General features: G+C 42.3%; 1 long non-coding RNA gene across 1 annotated transcript in view; it reads left to right on the plus strand.

Annotated features, from left to right (window-relative positions):
* The window catches only part of LOC118522898 (uncharacterized), a 650,767-nt gene that overhangs the window by 87,375 nt on the left and 540,566 nt on the right, over nucleotides 1-22,826 (plus strand). The window contains exon 3 of the long non-coding RNA XR_013445856.1: nucleotides 20,542-20,802. This is a non-coding gene — a long non-coding RNA (uncharacterized LOC118522898). The remainder of the gene's footprint in view (nucleotides 1-20,541; nucleotides 20,803-22,826) is intronic.

Raw genomic sequence — 22,826 nt, forward strand, 5'->3', positions numbered from 1 at the left:
ACTAAGATATGCCCTCTTTATGTATTTGTACATTTAATCCTAATTTATCAGGTAGGTCATTTTAAAAAAAAATTTTATTTACTTATTTGAGAGAGAAAGAGAGAACACACAGAGGGAGACGGAGAGGGAGAAGCAGACTCCCTGGTAAGCAGGGAGCCTGGCACGGGGCTCGATCCCAGGACCCTGAGGTCATGACCTGAGCCAAAGGCAGATGCTTAACTGACTGAGCCACCCAGGTGCCCTAAGTAGGTCATATTTTTATTTTGAGATTATAGATGAGAAAAATTGGGGAGGAGAGATTGAATACCTTGGGCAAAGTCATGCACTGGTTGAATGGTGGTGGTAAGTGGTTACTACTACGCAGTGTTGCCATATGTGCTCTCAAACATGTTATTGTTACTTTGCTGTGCGAGAGTCAGAACACACTCTGTGCATGGGATACTTTGCCACTCAAAATGTGGTCCCTAGACTAGCGATATCATCATCCCCCGAGAACTTGTTAGAAGTGCTAGCTCTTGGCCTTCACCCTAGACTTCCTGAATCAGGTTGTGTTTTAACAAGATCCCCAGGTGATTGAAATACACACGGAAGTTTGAGAAACCCTAATCTAGAACGTAAATGCAAAAGGACTTCCAAGGAAGGAGTTTTATCCCTGTCACCTTCAGTGGGTGCCTACCAATTGTCTCCTGGAGATATGGGGGATATGATGACACCAGGTGGTTTGTTTTGTGAGTTAAGAACTTGTGGAGCAGATATGCAAAGGGAGGATGGGAAAAATTGTCCTAGAAGCTTTGAATTTGCATTTTTAAAAACCTGAAAAATGTGGTTAGGTCAGAAAGACATGCTGATGGACAAAGTGGACAGACTCTCAGAGGCCGGACCATGGTTTATTCCAGCCCTGAAGTCCCTTTGATGCCAACCCTCACTCACCCAACATGTTTAATGTGTCAGCGTGGCCCAGAAAGATGGATGGTCATCCATCTTTCTGTATTGTGGCTGTCATGTGGCTGTATTTGGTGAGCTGAGAATAGATGCCAAAGTTCACTCTATACTTGGAAATGTGCTCCATTGCTTCAAAAAAAAATCATTTCAATCCCTGAAGAAATTTGACTGGGTCATACATTTAAAAGAGACACACAAATATTACAGGTGACATTACTGATCAAGGAATGAGATCAGTAAATCTTGGGAACTTAGGAACAGGTAATAATATAAGGAAGAGAAGTGGAGTGTGTGGGAAAAGCTATATAATTAACTGGCTGTCCTGATTTTGTATACGGTTTGAAATATGCCAAAGAACTGAAAGAGATTGCTGAGACAGTTATTAGTAGAAGAGGGGAGAAAACGTAAAAGACTAAAGCAAGGGAGTGAGGGAGACATTTATTTTCACTTGTGTATAAAAAGCAAACCAGTGATGTATACTACAAAAAAATTAGTCTAGCTAATGCGGGAGGAAGAAGAATAAGGTACGTGTATAAAGGACAATGGGAAAAAGAATCCTGGTCATCCTTTACAAAGCCAATGGAGGGATCTTGTTTTTTTTTTTTTTTTTTAAAGTAGTGGTATGGGAACCTGGATATCACAGGGTTTATGTTTCCTGATGGAGTAGGAAGTATAGTAATAAGGGTTAGTTCTGTGAGTGAAACTAGGATCAGAGAAGTAAGAAGGACCGACATAGCAAGAGAATGTTCCCATATATGTGGGTGACAGTGGTGAAGGTCATGTTCTGCTTCACATGAAGCGTGTTCTCTGGAAAGATAGATGGGCTTCCAACTCAGACAGACCTGGGTCAGAAATCTGACTTTTGTCCTCTACTGACTTCCTGCCTTTGTGAGTCTTTGCTTTTACACTTACAAAGACAATAATCTTTTTTTTTTTAATTTAAATTCAATTAGCCAACAGAGAGTACATCATTAGTTCCAGATGTAGAGTTCAGTAATTCATCAGTTGCATATAACACCCAGTGCTTATCATATCACATGCCCTCCTTAATGCCCATCACCCAATTACCCCATTCCCCCATCCACCTCCCCTCCGGCAACCCTCAGTTTGTTTTCTGGAGCTAAGAGTCTCTTATGGTTTTTCTCCCTTCTGATTTCTTCCCATTCAGTTTTCCCTCCCTTGCCCTATGATCCTCTGCACTATTTCTTATATTCTACATAGGAGTGAAACCATATGATAATTGTCCTTCTCTGATTGACTTATTTTGCTCAGCAGAATACCCTCCAGTTCCATCCACATTGATGTAAATGGTAAGATCTCATCCTTTTTTGATGGCTGAGCAATATTCCATCGTATACAGTGTATGTATATACCACATCTTCTTTATCCATTCATCTGTCAATGGACCTTTGGGATCAAAGACATTAATTGTAACCTCACAAGGCTATTCAGGAAATTCTTTTACAGAATGGATATGAAAGATCTCATTCTTGTATCATCTTCAACTCATCACCATGCCCTGTTTGTTTACCTTTTCAAGATCTCTTGAATTTCATTCATTTTTTCCAGTCTTTTCTCTTCTAGTTCTAGATACCGAGTACCAGGCCCTTGTTCTTGAACTGCTGCTAGAGCCTCTTAAATGTTCTGTACCTACACTTGGTCCTTCCCGGACTGCTCATCCTATTCATGTTGCAGGCAGGGATAGTTTTCAAAATGCATACTTGGTTGTGTTACACATTACCCCTACTCCCAGTCCTTAAATAGCTTCACAGTGATCTTAGGATGATGGTGAAATGTGGCCACCATGTAAATACTGTCTTTAACTGCTCTTTGCCTTCTTCCACTTCTTTGAAACTCATTTTTTGTCTTGGTTCATATCGTTCCCATCGCTAGGAGTTCTGCTATACACTAGGTGCTCATTCACTGATCCCAAATGAATGACAATGCGTATTAAGTAAAATCTGCCTCCTTGTTCCGTACTAGGAAGGAAGAACTTATTTTTTCCTTTTTTTAAAAGATTTATTGATTTTAGAGAGAGAGAGAGGGGTGGGGGGAGAGAGCATGCAAGCATGAGTGGGAGGGGCAAAGGGAGAGAAAGAGAATCTCAAGCAGACTCAGCACAGAGTGTGGAGCCTGATGCACGGCTTGATCTCACAACCCTGAGATCATGACCTGAGCCAAAATCAAGAGTTGGATGCTTAACCAGCTGCATCACCCAGGCTCCCCAGGAAGAGGGTATTTCAAAACTCTGTAGGGGTTTGATGGTAAGTGCTTGGCGGCTGGTCCTTGATCACGCACTCGGACAGGGGTGGTGACTGTGTAGGTGTTTTGTCTTTGAAAACCTACCAACCCTTGTTTTCAGCTGGCATTCTCAGTCTTGAGAACCCAAGAAAAAGGAGTCAGTTGAAGAACTGGGAAATGTATGTGATGCCTTGTGTTAGAGGGAAGCCTATTTACTGAGTAAATAGGATCATTCCATTTTGTACTTCATTTTTCACGCCATCAAAACATTCTCCCTGCTTCTGTTTTTTTTTCTTCTTTCTTTTAGTCTGTAAGGCAGAAGATAAAAACAACAACACAAACTATTATTAAATGAAATATTACATTTTCAAATACACAGAGACATTGAGACAAAGGAACATCTTAATTGCGTTACCCGTTCTTATATTTTATTCTATGCTTTATGTCTTATTATTCCCACTTGGAAATAGCCTTCTGTCACTTTAATATTGGCTTGCTCACATTTTAAAATTATCCTATGTAATCTAATCTCTGGAAGTTTAGCTTTTGCAGTTGTTAATAATAATATGATATGATTAATTTCTAAAGACCCTCATTAGGAATACTATTCATTTCACATCCTCATTAACCTGTCAGATAAGAGCATTGGATTCTCCACTGCTAGAATCAAGGCAGGCTCCAATAAGCTTTAATTATGTGGAATGAGGTGTTGCATGTTATCTCTCAGAGTGTTTGTATGTTCAGGGATTGATAGTGCTTGGCTCGAATTTCATCTTAAATATATATTTTCTGCAGTCTTTTGGGCTGTGGCCTATTGATGGAAAAAATGAAAGTAAGACCATCATATAAAAAAATGTGATTTTTTCTCCATGTTCTGCCTCACCCATTCTGTTGGGGTGAAATCTTGACACAGCCAATGGCAGTCATGATTATGTCATAAATGTGTAGTTGTGGATGTCAGAAATATGGCACTTTCAGTCTCTTGGTTGGTCAGATTTTAAGGCTGCATCTGGAAAAGGGTGAGAGCTTGGTGAAGCCCTAGACTGTGCACAATGGTGGAAACAGTGCAAAATGATCTTGATCGCTTGTACCCTTGAGCTCTAACATGGTGCTGAGTGTGCATATTTACAATGATTAGCATTTGGGCCAGTTGTGTCTGGGGGAGTCTTTTGAGAATGGTCAGAATGCAATTATCTTTCCCCAGGTATTTCTTGGAGTAAAGAGAATTTCTAGAAGATGCATGGCCATGTAGTGCCCAGTAGGAGACTGTACCTAGACAGAGTTTGATAATTTGAGGGACAATAATCTTCGGCATGATAAATGGAGATATCTGTCATTGTCACACTTGTATAAGCTAAACCAGTATTGGTTTGGAACCTTTATTTTCATTTGGTCAGTTGTGGTCAGTTGCAGGTCAGGGATCCAGGCAAACCAGAGGAGTTGACCTTCTATCTTTGGTGCTTTACAGAATGCATCAGGCAAAAGATTGGATGACTATGTAGAATATAAAGAGAGACACCCCCTGAGAAACAGTGCATTCTCACTAATTTATGTTTTTAAATAATTCTTTTTAGATGAATTATATAGTATTAAAAAGTAGGTTTATTATACTAAATTTAGAAAATATGAATCAGCAGAAAGAAAAAAGGAACAGCATTTCCAGAAACCTATTTTCCATAAAGAATCATTTTAAATTTTGGTATCCTTGTAGTCAGATCTCCCTTTCTCTTCCTTTATGTTATTATGAGTGTGTCTGTGTGTGTGTGTGTGTGTGTGTGTGTTAGAGAGCTACTTGCATGTACACAGACACATGCAGAGCAAGATCACAAAATTACATAAACCCAGATTCACAATGGAGTTATCCAAAGAGAATTTGTAAATGTCAGCATCAAAGAAGACTACTTTTATCTGACTCAACTAAAATTGAGGTTCTGTTCTTACAGGCCGTGTCTAAGGTCTCAAGAGAGAGATGAGATCAGTTAGAGAAAATTGAAGATAGATTTTCTCTGAATAATCTAGGGTTAGGTAATTTTGACTCGGTGCAATTCTGGCTGGCAGAGTTCCGTGCCTTTCTCACTTTTCTCCTGGAAGCTATCTGGAGGGGGCACATGACCTTATGGCGTTTGGAAGAGGGGTGTCTGGATTCTTGCCCACAAACCCTGATCATCATTGTGTTGGTGGTCTCTGAGGTGTTGTAGTTCCTAGGTGGCATTTTCAGGCCATGCCTGGCCACCCCCTCTGGGCCCATTTGCACACTGCGGAAGGAGGTGTATTCATCCCGACTACAGCTCTTATGTCCCACCCCACCCCACCCCCTGCTTCCCCAGGCCTCTCACCCCTCCTCGTGTTTCATCATCACTAATGCCGGCCCCCTTGCGCTTCATGCATGGAGCCTGGGGAGCTAGGAGCTCTGCTCCCCCCATACTGGAAATCTTGCTGAACTGGCTTGGATCTCTGTGCCCCTGGAGGGCTGGTGGAGAAAGCTCAGCCCTATGAAAAGAGTACAGCAACCCAGCCTGGGATTGAGAATTGCTATAAGTAATGCCCAGAGTGAAGAACGAGGGGTCTAACAGTTGCACACAGTTACACTGTCTTTTCCTGGAGAGGCTTCATTCTGCTTTGTAAATTCCACATTACCTGTCTTCCCCTCTCATCTGGGTCAAGATTTGTTCTTCTAGAATGTTGCCAGGGCAACACGGCCTGTGGCTTTTCCAGGTATTTCAGGAGTGACTGAAGAGCTCTCTCCATCTGCTGGTGAAGCTGCTTGGGGATAAGAACGAGGCTTTATGTCAATTTGTTTCTTATTAAGATCACATTAATAAGCATTACTCATGTAAATCTCACAGGCAAACTAATTCTCGGGCTTGTGTTTCTGTGTTTCCAAACACAGAATTCTCTATCTCGGTGCCCCTATGTTACCACAGCTCACTCTCAAAAGACAGGTAGGTTAATTCACTTCACTTGCTTCATGTCATCTGAAAGCATAGTCTGGTTTGGTTTAAGTGGCTGTTGAAGACAGTCTGGAGAAGTGTGGATCCATCTGGAATTCAGTGGGGAGAGCATCCCATGTACCTGGTTGTATATAGACTGGTATTGGGTCATGAAAGGGTGTATCATTGGACGGGCCCCCAGGAGCCCCTGAAGTTGACGTTGGGAAGTTGCCTCTGCATCGTGATGGAAGACTGGGTGACGGGCTGGGGGTGGGGGAAGGTGGAGGCCGCCCTGTGCTCTGTCCGCAGCCTGGAAGGGAATAAAGCCCAGGAGTCCGATTCTAACCTGACTCCAACTGACCACGGAGTAGTCTGGAATACAGGTTTGTGTCAAGGGCTGGGATATACGGTCAAAAGGCTCTCCTAGTCTCTCTTCGTGGGATGCAGATTTGTTCTGGTTCTTCTGATGTTGGCATTTGAAGTCTAAATGAAGAAATCAACCTTCTCTGTTTTGCATTTTTGTGAGTAAAATTAATTCTGTACGGTCTCCTCAAAGAAACAGATTTCTATTAATATGCTTACAAAATATAACCTATAGCCGTGAGCCAGGCTGAACTTGAAAGGAGACATGCCAGACAGCAGAGGGGAGCTTATGACTTTCTGACTTTGACTTTAATCGGGTCGTCTTGATTACACAGCACAAGCAATGAGAAGCTTGATTAAATGACTTTCATTGACGTCTTTAAATAGCTGAATATGTAATTTGCACTTTTACCAAGTCAGTTACCCATGGGTTACCATAGTAATAAAGCATATGCTGAAATGACATTTGACATTAATTTTATTATTTTAATTTATAATTGGTGAAACACAATGGCACTTCCCTACCAATGTACTTCATTTTAAGGTAACGGAAGAAGAATAAATGTACTCACATCCTCAGAGTAGTTATGAATTACGGTGTATTAAGGAGAAAAGGTTAAGACCCATTCATCCATCATCCAAATTTAGCCTTAAATTGACGTGAGCCATAGGGTTAAATGGATTCTCTTGAAATAGGTATCCATCTGACCTTCTAACCTGTGGATGGGTTATGGTATTTGGTCCTGAGACAAGTTACATTCAAATCCATGCTGTGAAAATGGGTTATCGTGAGAAGATAGTATGGAGCTTAGCATTTCAACACAAGATATCTTTATACTTTGTTGGCAATTTATGGCTATGACAAATAGTCCTTGTTTGAACTGCAGTGGTTTAGATAATATTCTAGTAACAATTACTCAAGTATAACGGGGAACTTTGAGGATCTTTCTTTCCAATAGTAGATTAGTGACAAACAAGTAAAATCATGAGATGACTTGAAAACATTTTTTAAAAAAACTATTGCTACTAAAAATTTAGTTGACCAAAGGCTGGCATGAAAATGGACCTTGAACTTTATCCCCATTTTGGAAATGATTCCACCTGGATTCACCGTCTCCCCAGGACTGGGGCTGCAGGAGCTTTGCTTGTTTCTTGGGAAGAGGGTCCTGGATCCTGACCCCTGTCCTTGGCTCTACTCTTGACTCTAAGGATGTCCATATTGCTTCTCTTTCAGCTTCCATTCACATTTGATAAGAACTTAATATTTTATTTTTAAAATTCTTTCTCTTGGAGAGATTATCATCATGGGAGTGTATTGTAGAGTACCTCTTTTGCTTTTGGTGTAAGAGAAACTAATGTCGTATCAGAAGTAATTGAATATTTCTACTGTGTTCTGTGGTGGTGCATATTTTCTTTCTTTTAAATTTGGGGATGAATGTGCACAGGGAATATTTAAGTGTAGCTAATACATTGTTTTGTCAGGCAGCCCCATGCAGAAATATTCTTAAAAATAGGCCCTGTATTTTAATGGTAAATGTAATCCACGTAAGCTGTGAATAATGGTAGAAAACATAGATGCCAACTCTCTTTCCTTAAATGGAGTATCCATCTCAGAAGCCAACCAAAAGAAAATTGAAGTCGGCCCACCCCAAGAACCTTTGTTATTTATTGGGAATTTAATTCAAATTTTGCCACCAAGTTATCACATGGATTATTTTTCCATCCAACTACTCACGATAAATAATCAAGACAAAAGAAATAATTGGCAGTCATAGGGAGAGAACGATATTAAAAGGTGGAAAATAAATGTAGCCATCAGGTAATGGAAATAAAACCAATAAGCACTGAAAACAGTAAAGAAAACATTAATTCAGGCAGCGCCCTTTCAGTTTGCCTTAGGAATCATGAGTAGCAATTTGAAACCCTGTTTTTCTCTTGGGAAGAAGTGCTGCCTAGAATATGATATAAACTCTACTGATCAAATAAAGAGGAGAGCCTCAGGCTAAAACAGAAAGAAAGAAGTTACAACAAAGAAAAACAGCTAGTTGTATGAAATGACACATTTATACACCAGCAAAGTAAAATTAGAAATCTCCCCCCACATAAATGTTATATCAGCTGTGGAAGAAAAATAGCTACATCACAGAGACCAGACTTGAAAAAGAGGATAACGTAAAAAAGCTTATTTCTCATAATTCCCAGAGCATGACATGCCTCATATATATATATATATATATATATACATGTGTGTGTATATATATATACACACACACACATATGTATGTTTTGATCATGACATAATGATATTAGTTTAATTTTAAGTGATGTATATAGTTACTTGAAGTAAGTTGAATGTTTCAGGGAAAAAGGAATGATAAATATTACAATGCACAAATCGATAGGTACAGATGATTAACTTAAAACAGGCATTTGACATTCTCTTTCTTTTTTGGAAACTTAAAGGTCTTGATTCAGGCAAAATGGCACCCATTTACTTTTGAGAGCATCACTGAGCTTAGAAAAGTAGAACCAATAACAAAATGAACTCTTGCGAGGGCATGCTCTGGACGTGATGAATTTGTTATCGCAGAGGTTCCCATTACAACTTCGAAGTCATCTGTTAGGAAGGCCTCTGTGCCTCAATTTATGCAGCAGATGGGTTTTGAAAGGCAACAGATAAGTAAAATTTTTGTAAATTAAATCAGTGTGCTTCTCATTTGTGGTACATCATTTTGTAAAACCAAGAGTCCATTTGTAATGTCAATGATTTGGCCTCAAATACCCAATGGATTTGATTTTCTAAATCAGATTTTATTTGAGTTAAGCATGAAAATATTGTTGAAAGCAATTTAAATGTCTGTAAAAATACTAGAATGACCAAGAGAAAAGGTAATTAGAGGAAATCCTGAGTGGTTCACATCATAGTCAATAAAATCTAAACAACATCTATGGGTGTTTGACCTTTGCAACAACTGGCAACCACTTCACATTTCTCTCTCCTTGCTAGGTTTTATTTATTTATCTATTTTTTACATGTTTTTATGATTTTCTTTTTTATTTTTAACAATTTTATTTATTTATTTGAGAGCGAGAGAACACAAGCAGGGGGAGCAGTAGTGGGAGAGCGAGAAGCAGGCTCTCCACTGAGCAGGGAACCCGATGTGGGGCTCGATCCCAGGACCCTGGGATCATGACCTGAGCCCAAGGCAGATGCTTAACCGCCTAAGCCACCCAGGCACCCCTGATTTTCTTTTTTTAAAGTAATCTCTACACCCAGTATGGGCTCAAACTCACAACCTGGATCCCGAGATCAGGAGTCACATGCTCTACTGACTAATCCAGCCAGGTGACCCACTTTTCTCTCTTGTTTAAGCCAAACTTTTTAGAGTCCCAGCTCATAGTTTGATGTCTCTGTAGCATTTTTTGCGGTTACCACTCATTCCTCTTGAAATAGTTCAAGGGTACCACCCTTGTCTAGAATCTGCAGGCCTCGCTGACTGATCCTTTTTCAATCCCTTTTCTGGTTGCATCTCAAGATTGGAGTGTCGAGGCTTAGTCCTGGGACCACTTATTCTCCCCATGGCTTCATGTGCTAATGATCTCATTGACTCACTGAACTTTGTAAATTGAAATACCGTGTGTGTATATGAATTACACTGGCTTCCCCCCTGAACTGTAGACTCATACATCCAACTACATACTCAACTTCTCCATTTGGAGATCTAACAAGCATCTTAAGCTTAATACATGCCAAACTGAATGCCCGATTTCCCCCATGCCTGTTGCTTGCTATCTTTCCATTTCAGTGACTAAGAACTCCATCCTTTCCTTTGCTCAGGCTCCAAAGCCTGACTCATCTTTAAATCTTCTCTTCTTCTCACATCACACCTAATCCACCAGTCAAGCCCGACCTTGCCCAACAGCCTCGCCTAAACTACTAACTTCGCTGTATTAGTCTCACTGGCCTCCTCACCTATCTCTGTTTCCTCTTGTACCCACCTTCAATTTATTCCCCTTTAGGCAAGCAGAGTGATTCTTTTAAAAGGAAGATCAGGTTGCTCCTGTACCCAAATCCTCCAGTTATTTCCTATGTCACTCAAAGGAGAAGACAAAATCATCACATCGGCCTTTAAGGCCCCACATGAACTGACCACATTACCTCTCTGACTTCATCCTTCATTACTCTCATTCTTCTTCCATGGCTGTTCCTCATTTGCAGTCATCCAAGCATGCCAGGCTCACTAGCACCTCAGGGCCTTTGCACTGTTTGCCTTGACCATGCCTCTTCCAGATACCCACATGGCTATTCCCATCTTTACTCAAAACGTCTTCTCCAATCACCCAATTTAAATTGCACTTCCCACTACTGCACTCCCTTTTCTTTCCTTTCTTTTCTTTCCTCTCCTTTCCATGGAGAAGACCATGGCACGTGTCACAATTGGACATGCAATATATTTGACTTTAATTATGCATAATGCCCATCTTCTCCCAATCTAAGGTTCATTCCAGGAAAGAAGAAATCCTTGGCTTTTTTGTTCATTGCTGTAGCCTCAGCAGCCAAAGAAGTGCTTGATGTTTGGAACATGGCATTTGTTGAATGAATGACTAAGTGTACAAATGGTCCTGAGACAGCCTTGAATATTTCAGAGATTTAACATATATTCTATTGTGAGGTCTGAAATTTGTGACTAGTTGAATTAATAATCTAAAATTGGTACCAAGATTTATATAGTGAACATATCACTGTAGGTGGAAAGGAAGCTATTCAAGGAAAATAAATACAAAGTCAGGATCTGGACAAGACAGATTGCTCACCCATCAGCCATTTGCCCTTCTTCCTTGGTGAAAGATCTCTGATTTTATGATGCTATAACAAATCCCATCCAGCTCCTGAATGGATTATGATTAATTTAAGGCAGTCATGCAAATCTCATTCTTCTTTGCCCAGTGACTGAACTAGGGCAGTTCTAGTCAGTGATGTAAGAAGGCTTCTGGGAAAAATTTTCTACACTCATAAAATAGTGGGTGGTGCAGGAAAAAGCTTTTTATTTGTCCTCCTTCCAGCTTTGGATATTGCTTATTGGGGGTTTGATTCTTGGAGCTGGGACAGCCAACTTGAACCTACGAAGAAAGCATTGCCAACTTCTGAGGATGCCCTAGCAGAAACACGAGAGTGGTTGACATCCTCTTGGGACAGTGTGGACACTTGCCAACCTCAGAACCACCTGTCTGCAGACTTCCTGATAAGGGAGATGACCAGTGTTTTTAGTGCCTTAAACACTCTTCCCTTGGCATTCTATTAATTGCAGCTAAAATTATCCTGATACAGAGGACTCAAGAAAGGGAGACATGGCGATGATTCAAAGAAACCTCAGTTGTAACACTTTACGAACACATAGCTGTTCAAGAGAAGGAAGCATGGGATCATTTAAGATCTCAAAGTCTGAAAAGTGATTATCTTGCCCTCCAAGTTTTTCACTGGCTTTAGATCTCTCTGTAAAATATAAAAGACCACGCAGCAGGATATAAAGTAGTGCTGCTTTGTCCTCCACATTCTAGATCACCCCCCAACCCCACCTCTTCCCATACACATAATGTCAAGGACTGTCTCCTTTGGGATTGGTGGTGTCTGGCCAGGGGTGAGCCTCATAGCCCTTCTGCACTCAGGACTGCATGGCACATAATGAGCTTTTTCTCACTTGCGTGGAGAAGATCCACATTCCAGAGAGCTCTAATAGTGGCTACCTTGTCCTTGGTAGAATGTCTATTTCTCATTCTTCTCTGTCTTCAGCTTAGCTCCCAGTTCTCTGGTTTCGGTAAAATGACTCTCTTCTAACCTTTTCTTTACAGTGTTGAGCCATTGTTCATGCTCAATTAAGGATGATGGTGAATAATGCAGCTAACAGTAATTAGTAGCCTGCAAGAAAATCGCAGCTGAAAAAAACAGTGGGGAACTCCCCAGGAGAATTTTATTCCTGTTTTGACTAGCTCTGTGAAACGTGTAGCAGAAGCATCATCCACCTTGGGTAGAGCAAGGCTGGACAGATAGCAAGAATGGATGACAGTGGGGGGGTTCTCCAAGACTTAGCTAATGAGCTAAAAGGCCCCATAGCTTTTTGATTCTATTTTATTTCAAAGGTTTAATTTTCACCATCACCAAATGGTGATTCTTACATCCCCCTGTGAGCCCAGCCCTGACCTAAGTACTACCACCTGGAAGCGTATTATGCCAGCATGCATGTTGAATTTCCCTTGGTCGCACTCACAGGAGCACAGCACCTGGTAAAATGTTCTTAGTGAAAAAGGATCCTGCCTTTCTGCCTTTCGCTTTTGCTGGTTCCTGTGACAGGAATGCCCTCCCTGTTTCTGTCAGTTCTGCTCTTCACTTCCTTACTGCTCAGGACCATGCCCTCCTGGCAGCCTTCATAGAGTCTTCCTGTCCCATGAGAATGGTTTCTTCCTCTCAGTTCCTGAAGTACCTTTCTCCCTCCCATACCCAAGCCAACAACTTTTTTGTTGTTGTTGTTGTTTTAAGTGTTGTATGACTTACATGCAATAAGACTCACATATCTCAGGTGTATAGTTTGATGAATTTTCCATTTAACCATCATCCCTTGGATCAGCATCTGGAATATTTCCAGCAGGCTTCCTCGCACCCCCACTCAAGTCTGTGGGGTTTCTCTCAGGGTAAACACTCTTCTAACCTTTGACGCCACAGACTAGTTTCACCTGGTTTTGATCTAGTTGGAAATGAATGCCTCTTACCTGAAGGTGATTTTGTCCCCCCAGAGGGCATTTGGCAATATGTGGAAACATTTTTGGTTCTCGTAATGGGCAAGGGGTGGGAGATGGGAGGATGTGGTGGAGCTGCTGCTGACATCTGGGAGGTGGAGACACGGCATGCTATTAAACATCCCACAATGCACAGGGCAACGCCCCACATCACAGAAGTACCGGGCTCGGGATGTCTGGGTGGCCCAATCGGTTAAGTGTCTGCCTTCGGCTTGGGTTATGATCCCGGGGTCCTGAGATCGAGTCCCACGTGGGGCTCCCTGCTCAGTGGGGAGCCTGCTTCTCCCTCTGCCATTCTCCCTGCTCGTGCGCGTGCACTCTCTCTCACTCTGACAAATAAATAAACCTTAAAACAAAAAAAGTATCTGTCTCAAAAAGCCAATAGTGCTGAGGTTGAAAAGTATGATATCTGTAAAATCATAAAGTATGTCCTCTTTGGGTCTGACTTCTTTTACTCAACATTATGTCTATGAGACTTATCCATGTTGCTGTGTGTACCAATAGTTTTCCTTTTTTGTTGCAGCGTAGTATTCTATGGCATGGATATATTTATTTACTCATTCTACTGTTGATGGATATCCCAAAGTCATTTTTAAATAAAATACTTAGAATATTTATTTCATTGGTAGACCTTCATATGCAACTCAGTTGAAGAAAATCAGTTTGAAAAAGTCAGGTTTGGGTGCTAGAGTACTTAAATTCAACCCTTGGCTCCTTGTCATCCGTGTAAGGGACTTTGGCGGCAAGTCCCTTAACCTCTCTATGCCTCAAGTCCCTAGTCAGTAAATGGAGATAGTGAAGGAAGAGTACCATGTACAGAGTTGTTAAAGGGAATTAAATAAGTCAGTACATTTAAGATGCTTATAGTAGTGCCAAACCTATCATAAGTGCTAAAAAATGTTGCACTGAGTGTCCAACCTAGTTCACGGAGCCTAGTTATTGATCAGAAATTGTTTTGTGGAATAGTTACTAGTGAGAAGGGGGTAAAAAAGAATTGCTTGGACATTTGTTAAGGCTTCAAGAGACTGGTGTTCAGCAAAGGTCTCCAATAAAATGTGCCCATTCTGAATTGGGGCTATCTCTGATAATTAAAAGGTCTGTAGACAGATCATTGTTGTATGCATCTTAAAATAACAAGATAGAGGGACTTTAAAAAATTCTTCAAGAGAAATAGAATTCGGTGTCAGTATTTTACATCTAGTTCAAATGTAGAGCTTTTTTTTTTTTTTTTTTTTTTTTAAGGTTTTTTACTTATTTGCGAGAGAGAGAATGAGAGACAGAGAGCATGAGAGGGAGGAGGGTCAGAGGGAGAAGCAGACTCCCTGCCGAGCAGGGAGCCCGATGCGGGACTCGATCCCGGGACTTCAGGATCATGACCTGAGCTGAAGGCAGTCGCTTAACCAACTGAGCCACCCAGGCGCCCCAAATGTAGAGCTTTACTTATGGTTTTCAAGAACTCCTTCCCCAGGTTGTATAGAGATAATGGTAAACAAATGTTCTAATCCTTGGTCATGAGAAGTTGCAGCACATGGGGGAAAAATGACGAAAATGATTTTAGATGCTAATTTAAAAGGTTTTAGAAATAATTTATTTTAAAAGAAATGTAAATAATTTGTGTGGTTGAGATGTGGTCATTGGGTATTGACTAGCTATCGCTATTTGGAGATTATTTTTTAAAATTTCTGAAGCCCATAGAAGTTTTTAGTCTCTCTTTATATGTTATTCATATTCAAGCATGAGTTAGATGCTTGGCCACAAAACACACCTTTTTGGCTGAGTGTATTGGTAGTAATTCTGTTAATGAAGGTTGTGTAGATATTATACCCGGTTCTAAGAAGCACTTCAGGGACGCCTGGGTGGCTCAGTTGTTAAGCATCTGCCATCAGCTCAGGTCATGATCCCAGGGTCCTGGGATCGAGTCCCACATCGGGCTCCTTGCTCAGCAGGGAGTCTGCTTCTCCTTCTGCTCTCTCTGCTTGTGCTCTCTCTCTCTTACAAATAAATAATAAAATTTTTAAAAAAATTAAGAAGCAGTTCAACACACAGTGCAGATTGTTTGTATGTAAGATATTTTGTTGCCCTGTCATTATAATCCTTGTTGGGTAAATGTGGATCGTGGCCATCAGCCCTCCTTATTTAATGATGGGTAGGATCGGGATCAGAATAGTGGTCACCTGAAAAGATGCATTTAGTGAGTATCATCTGCTACCAACAAACTCCGGAGGGAACCCCTGGCTTTTGTCTTAGGAGATTTTTTTCCTAGAAATGACCTTCGTTTTCATGGAAATCTGGGGATATGGTTTCGTTAACCTGATAGGATATAAAGGCAGGTCATGGACCTTGTTCATCAGGAATGGGTTCATGGGTGGTGATTCCACTCCGTACAAAGCTAGGATGTTGATAACAAGAGTTTTCTGTAGGTGTCTATCATATTACCAGGCCGGTGACAGTCCTTAAATGCTTAAGACATTTGGAAACTGGTCTGTGGTTGCCAAGGAAGCCAGTCTCCTCCACTTGATTTGTGGTTCACAGAGGCCCCTGAGCAGTGGGTACGACTTGTGACCGATGTGTGTCCCCAGCTGTGAAGCTGCTGATGGGGCTTGTTGGGGCTCACACAGCCCTTTGACAATGAGTAAGTGTTACCGCAAGGAAAAGACTCCTCCGAAAAATGTCGATTCTATTAAAGTCAGGGGGTATTGTGAGTAAAGCCCAATTTCTCACTGGGTCTGTGAAAAATAAAATCAGGATCAGAGAGTTTGTTCCCTACAATCTCCACCATTGACAGATTTGTTTCAGGAAATTCCCTCCACTGTCTCTGGATCAGTGACAGGTAAATTTGGCAAAACTTGCGGAAGTCCCTTACTGTGGTTTTTGTGATGGGTTAGAGCAGAAAGTTACTGCCTTCTGCCATAAAGCATTGAAATGCATTTTTCCCCCTCAAGGCATGACGAGACTGTTAAGGAGAGAACTGACACTAGGTTCACAACACAAGCAAAGCCGGGGCCTCATTCCAGCTGCGGACTGATTAGGAGAACTGCCAGACAAATGTGACCGAGTTTTATTTCTCAGAAGAAAGAACAGAGCAACAGTGAAGACACAGAAGGAAAATGAGGTCACTGTGCTTTCCCTTAAAAAAAAGAAGAAAAAAAAAAAGGCTGTACACAACATAGTTAAAGACTATAGTGTCAAATCTTCACTGTAATTTACCCTGGAAGATTGAAGAAAGAATAGTCATTCATTTCCCCCCGCCTTTATCTCTATTGAGTGCTGTTACTGTCGGAGCTGGACTTCCTTTGATTTGGTTGATGTGGGTAAGCACTAGTGACTGTCAGTTTCTCCTAAGGAATAGCTGCAGCCTTCAAGGCTGGAGGCCAGCAAGGCTTGTACATATCCATCCTGCTGACTCGCTACCAGGTGGTACATTGCAGTGACAGTGTGTTTCTGAGCAGGGTCCACCAATCATACAGACATTTATTAGCTAGTAGGCTCAGTGTATAGTCCTCAAGAGTTCATTCTCTCCCTCTCTCTCTCTCTCTCTCTCTCTGTGCCTTTAGACCCCCAGATCAACACCTTGCATGAAGGAGGCACACGTCACGGTGAAGTGGACGGGAACCTTCTTCTGGGGGCGTTTGCAGGCTCTTGTCCAGCAAGGCTATGTCTCCTCCATGGAGAAGTGTCGGAAGAGGCAGAGTTGACCTCTCGTCTAGCCGCCATGAGGGTGGTTGAATCATCCCGTGTTTATTTAAGAGCCGTGGGTCCTCAAGTCCCTCCCAGCCAATCCCATGTCTTAAACATCACCATTTCCACCAAATCCCAATGCATTTCTAACATTCCTTATGATTATCAGGCAGCCCTTGGGGATTGATGCTCTTGGGGGTGAACTTATTCCTACATACAGCTTGCCATGCTATTTACACAAAAATATTCCAAAATAGATCAGCACAAGTGTATATCAGTCTTATTATATGCCAGGCATTGTTCTGGGGAGTCATGAGCAAATAAATTTGCTGCTTTCATGAAATATACATTCCTGGGGCACCTGGGTGGCTCAGTTGGTTAAGCATCTGCCTTCGGCTCAGGTCATGATCTCGGCGTCCTGGGATCGAGCCCCGCATCGGGCTCTCTGCTCAGTGGGGAGCCTGCTTCTCCCTCTCCCTCTGCCGCTCCCCCCAACTCGTGGTCCCCCCTCAAATAAATAAAATCTTAAAAAAAAGAAACCTACATTCCTGTGTTAATTAATTGACATAGAATTTAAGGTTAAATGGTGAGAAATGGTGTGAAGAAAAAATAAAGTTGGGTAAGGCAACACAAGGGGATGGGTAAGTGTGCTTTTTTAGGTAGGGGTCGGTAGAGGTCAACTTTGATGGACGCATCTGAGCAGAGAGTACCATATAGCTAGCTGGGGCTGGAGTTGGGCTCTGGAAGAGGATATAAAAAATGCAAAAGCTGTGAGGTCATCTGGCTTGGGGTGCTTTAGGAATGAAAGAGGCCACTGTGGCTGGAGCACAGAAAGCAAATGGATGTCAGCAAAAGAGGTGGCCAGGGGCTGCATCAGAGAGACCTGGGAGGCCAAGTTCAAGACTTGAATCTTAATCTAAATGTAACTGGAGGCCACTGGAGGGTTTGGGCATCTCTGGCGAACTTCCCTACTAATAGTCGTTGCTCACATGTGCAGAGCCAAACTCTCATTTATTCACAAAAATATCCTTCCTTGCAGATATGGTACAACGGCATCATTTCACGTTTGGAAAACCGCTGTGAGCGATCCTCGCCACAGTTGGTGAGCTCTTGCTATGTCCTCACAATTTGCTGGTTGGTTTAGGTACATTTTTGCTCATCTTCACAACCAGTTTCTAGAGCAGATCTTGCTCTTGCTGTTGGATGCGTGGGGAAGCCAAGGCTGAGAGGGGTTCAGGGACTTGGCCAAGACTACAGCACAAGTTCACATATGTCTCACCCTGGAGCCTTTCCTTCTTCATGACCAGGCTTGCATTTCCATCGTTCACTTTTTTTTTCCAAGATTTTATTTATTTATTTGACAGAGAGAGAGAGCACAAGCAGGGGAAGCAGCAGACAGAGGGAGAGGGAAAAGCAGGCTCCCCACTGAGCAGGGAGCCTGACTCGGGGCTTGATCCCAGAACCCCGAAATCATGACCTGAGTTGAAGGCAAATGCTTAACCGACTGAGCCACCCAGGCGCCCCAGTGATAGTCCATTCTTTATACAATTTCCCTTCCTGGAAGTTCTTGAGTGGAGGGACCTTGACCGTGCAATGAGATTCATCTCTGACCCGGTTTTTACTGTCATTGTGCTGACCACAGCAGATGCAGCCGTGCTATCATGTTGGGATAGATGGGCCGTCTTCAAAACCCAAGAAATGAGGCTCATGTATCTTATAACTTCTAGAATTTCTGAGAGTGGCATTGTTCTTACCCACAGTGACTTTCTCGGCTGAATACTGACAGAACCCATACTGTAGGTCTCAAAAAATGTTCAAAAATTTACTTTGGATATGAAATCATCATCCTCTGCCAGTGAAAGGTAAGATTGCAGAAGCACTTTGGAAATGCTTTTGGCAGTGTTTTATTTTTTATTTTTTTAAAAAGATTTTATTTATTTATAGGAGAGAGAGACAGAGATAGCGAGAGAGAGAGCATAAGCAGGGAGGAGAAGGAGAAGCAGGCTCTGTTGAGCAGGGAGTCCAATGCAGGGCTTGATCCTGGGATCCTAAGATCATGACCTGAGCCGAAGGCAGACGCTTAACCGACTGAGCCACCCAGGCGCCCCTGGCAGTGTTTTAAACATGAAACATGTACGTAGCATATCAACTGTCATTTCCATTCATTGGTATTTAATCAAGAGAAATGGAAAAGTATGTTCCCCACACATGAATGTTCACAGCAACTTTATGCACGATAGCTCCAAGTTGGAAACGACTGGTAAATAGGTAAAAGAAATTGTGGTACATGCATACAGTGGGATACTACTCAGGGATAACAAGGAAGGAGATACCGATGCACACAGGAACATGGATGAAACCCGAGTGCATTATCCTGAGTGAAAGCAGCCAAGCTCAAAAGAGTGAATACTGAATGATGACATTTATGTGTAATTCTAGAAAATGCAAACTCTTGTGGAGTGACAGGAAGCAGGGCACTTGTTGTCTAGGTGTGGGAATGGGGGAGACATTGACTGCACTGGGTTTGAGGGTACGTTTTGGGGGTAAGAGAAATATCTTGAGTCTTGATTATGGTGGTGATAGAGGTGTGTGTGTGTGTGTGTGTGTGTGGGTTTGAGAAGTGTCATCCAACTGTATACTTAAAATGGATGAAGTGTATTACAGCTAAATGACACCTCAGTAAGCTGGGTATTTAAAAGTCATATTAAATTCCTTCCTTGAGTTGCCCTGAATGACGAATTCCCTAGCTCCCATTTCCTGGTGTGAAATGTCCCTGCAGGGAGTCTGATCAGAGTGTCACAAGTTTGTCCAATAATCCACTGGCTTCTCTTTTTATGTCTGGAAGTTCCCAAATGGTTATGACCAAATTGATGTTTCGTGGCCCTCTCCCTGTATTTTTTTAGCAGAGGAGGTATGAAAATCTATTGGCAAAAGGTCTGTGTTCTGCTGCTGGCTTGGCCTTGAAGAATGAATTCCATTTTAAGCATGGGTCCTTGCATGTGTTTTTTCTGACCCTTTAGTATCCCCTCCAGATTTAAACAGACGGGGTGGCAGGTGTGAATGGACAGAGAAAGGAAAGCGGTTTTTTACATGGCATGAACCATCCTACCTGCCTTTCCATGCCACCAGTGACCCTGCTAGCAAGAGCTGGAGATGGGAGGATGAGAACTCACTTCCCTAGGGCCTCCTGCAGTGTGAGCATCTCACTACCCTAAGCAAGACTTTAGTACTTTTAAAGATACGTGCTTTCCATACAATACATCCCCTCAACACAAGTCAACTGCACACGTAATGCGTCACTGGAGAAAGAGTATGTTTCAGTGGGAGGAAATTTAAGGGGCTTTATTCCTTCTTTTTAGTAGAAGGGGTTACAAATGCCTCAAAAAAGAGGGATTTGGGTTCAGTTCCAAGAAAGTACTAGTGCAATGGTCAGCCTGTGATGATCCCACTCCGGGCATCCATGCTCTTGACTAGTCCCCGCCCACAAGGTAGTTGGGGCTGCGCCACATGACCAACAAAATTGGTGGAAGTGACAGGGTGCGACTTAGGAGACCAGGTCATAAAAGACATTGTCACGTCTGCTTGCTTTCTTTAGGATCAGGTGCTCGGAGGAGAGCCGACACTCAAACACCCCATAGCCGTGTGTATGCTGCAAGGGAGCTGAGGCTCCCGGCCACCAGCCAGTGCCAACTTGCCAGCTGTCAGAGGACTGTCTTGGAGGCAGTTCCTCTAGCATCAGTAGGAGCTTGGGATGCCCCTAGTCCTGGCTGATCTTCCCTGCAATCTCACGAAACATCTCAAGCTGGGGCCGCCCAGCTTAATCACTCCAGAATTCATGATGCACAGGAACTGAGAGGTAATACCTGATTATTGTTTTGAACCAGTACGTTCTGAGACCTTCTTTTATGCAGCAATGGGGTAATGAATTCAATTAGAGTCTTGAAGGCCTTCGGGGACCCTTTGGCAACTGACAGCTTTTTTTAATAAAGCATCCAATTTGAGAACCGCTGTGGTTATAGGGATTCCAAGAAGCTTCAGGTACGCTCCATGTATTGTCTCATTTAATTCACATATAGCTCTTTGAGGCAGATACTCTTTATGACCCCATTTCACAGATCAAGAAATTGGAGTCCAGAAAATGTTAAGCTCACTGAGGTGGGATTGACTGACTTCAAGATCCACCATCTTAACCTCTAATGTTAGACCACTTCCTGTCTAACTCCATTAGCTTCCTCGTTATTTCATCTTCTATTTTGTGTGAGATTTTAATTTGTTTTCACTTTTCTCTAAATGAGATACAAAGTGAATCACAGGCACAGAGCAGTTTTGCTTCTCCCCTTTGAAACTCCCAGCACAATAAACTAGGTTTCTGTGAAATTGGAGATCTTAGTAGGTGTATCTGTGATGCATATAACCATTTGCCTCGTGAAACAAGCCAGGTGAGGAGGAAACATACCGCTTTTCTTCCTGTTTTCTTTTCTTTTCTTTCTTTCTTTTTTTTTTTAAAGCTAAGTTACCTAAAAGAGCTTTGCTTATACTTAGTAAAAAAGTCCGTTTTCTAGATATTATCACTTCAATATATTCATGGAGATTTTATCAGTCAAAAAGCCTTAGTCCGATCCTGTAATGTGGAATTCATTAGATACTCAGGATGAAGCCTTTCCATGTCTTAAGCCAATATAACAATTGATTTAGTCTATATTTACTAAATCCTTACTTAATCTCTGCCTTATTTTATTCATAGTTATCTATCTCTTTTGAGCGCTACATAGCTGCGTTGTATGAATGTACCTCAAGTATATAATTTTTAAAAATTCCTCATAAGGGTGCCCGTGTGACACAGTTAGCTGGGCATCTGACTCTTGATTTTGGCTCAGGTCATGATCTCAGGGTTGTGAGATCGAGCCCCACGTCGGGTTCCACGCTCAGTGCGGAGTCTGTTTGAGATTCTCTCTCTCCCTCTCCCCCTGCCCCTCCTGCTTGTGCTTTCTTTCTTTCTCTCTCAAATAAATAAATAAAATTTTAAACAAAAATCCTCATACATACTCCTGGGAAGCAAATACTAACGTTATACGCACTCGACAGATAAGAAAAATGAGTCAATGAAATGGTGTAAGTGGCGGACTTGGGGTTCGCACCTGTCCCTGGCCCTTCACCAACAGCAGGAGTGGGAAGGGCAGAGCCTGGGCAGCTGGTGGAGGCAGGTCAGACATGCAGCCAGAGGTCCCCTCCAAACAGCCCCCCACGGCTTGCCCCACAAGGCAAGAGGGAAGACTGGGCCAGTCTCTGCAGACCCTAGCCTTTCACATCTGACGAAACGGTCTTTCTCCCTGTCTGAACCTTCAGGGAGCGCTTGGTGTCCTCCCAACCAGCGGCTTCCTCTTGACCCCATGCAGGCTCTGGAGCTTCTTCTTGACCCCATGCAGGCTCTGGCTGCATCTCCGAGGCCTCTCTCGGGCCCAGCATGTGGCTGGGGGCTGGTTGTTTCCACTGCTGTTCCTGCTTTGCTCTGAACTGACAAAAGTAATGAACGTACAAGAACCAAACGGACAAACAGAGTAGAAACCTACTGTGAACAGCTTTGGGATGCAGATGTAATTGTAGAGCTGATGGATTTCTAGGTGAGAGTGTGAAATCGTACATACTCGGCTATGACCAAATCAGACACACAAAACCAGTTCTTTTATTGCCAAGAGTTTCAGAGCACACTTGTACTTTATTTTAAAAAGTGAAAGAGCATTGCGATATGTAGATTTCTCCAGTCACCGAATGTAGCTCAGGGTTTTATTCATCTTTCTGTTTTTCATGTGGGGGCCACTAATTCTCAGTTAGATGAGGAACATAGAGCCATGGGTCTACTTAACAGCAGAGTCAGGACTG

The sequence above is a fragment of the Halichoerus grypus genome, chromosome 2 (genome assembly GCF_964656455.1).
Source record: "Halichoerus grypus chromosome 2, mHalGry1.hap1.1, whole genome shotgun sequence".
Taxonomy (NCBI): domain Eukaryota; kingdom Metazoa; phylum Chordata; class Mammalia; order Carnivora; family Phocidae; genus Halichoerus; species Halichoerus grypus.